Source organism: Corvus kubaryi, unplaced genomic scaffold (assembly GCF_017639235.1).
Source record: "Corvus kubaryi isolate FWS band 111438036 unplaced genomic scaffold, C.kubaryi_AGA036_p1.0 37302, whole genome shotgun sequence".
NCBI lineage: Eukaryota > Metazoa > Chordata > Aves > Passeriformes > Corvidae > Corvus > Corvus kubaryi.
Window position 1 is genome coordinate 1,775,197 of NW_024581095.1, and position 599 is coordinate 1,775,795.

The following is a 599-nucleotide window of genomic DNA, read 5'->3' on the forward strand; positions in this document are numbered from 1 at the left end:
GGAGGCCCCGGCTGCGCCCCGCCCGCGGGAGCCGCTCACCTGCCCGCGCCGCGCCGCCCCCTCCGCGCACCCGCGGGCATTTGGCGGCCGAACACCGGCCCGGCGCCCACCGTGCCCCGCCGCCGGTGTCGGAGTGTCCGCGGCGGCGCGTGGCGGAGCGGAGCCGCCTCCGCGGCTGCGGAAGGTCCCTCCGCGCTCCGCCCAGTCCCGCAGCGCTGCGGTGTGCGGGAAGCGGCGCTGCCGCGCGTCGCCCGGGGCGAGCGTGCCGAGCCCCGCCGCGGGGGGAACGCGGGGAAGGAGTTTGCTGTTTCGATGGAATTTCTCGGCACACTGTTTGTCGTGGCCGGCGGAAACTGGTCCGCATCCCGCGCAATGCCTGTCGCAGCATCCGGCGTTGAAATGGTTACCTTCAGCAGTAAGGCTGCACAGGAACTACTCCGAGGTCTTAGTAATTCAATTAGTCAGGTTTCCAGAAGGTGGGGTTGGGTATTTTTTTGGCACGGAGGAGGAGAAGCCCGGGATGACACCTCCCTTCTCGTGTTGCAAGCCAATCAGGTCGAGGTGTAAAAAAAAAAAAAAAAAAAAAAAAAAAAGGGAAA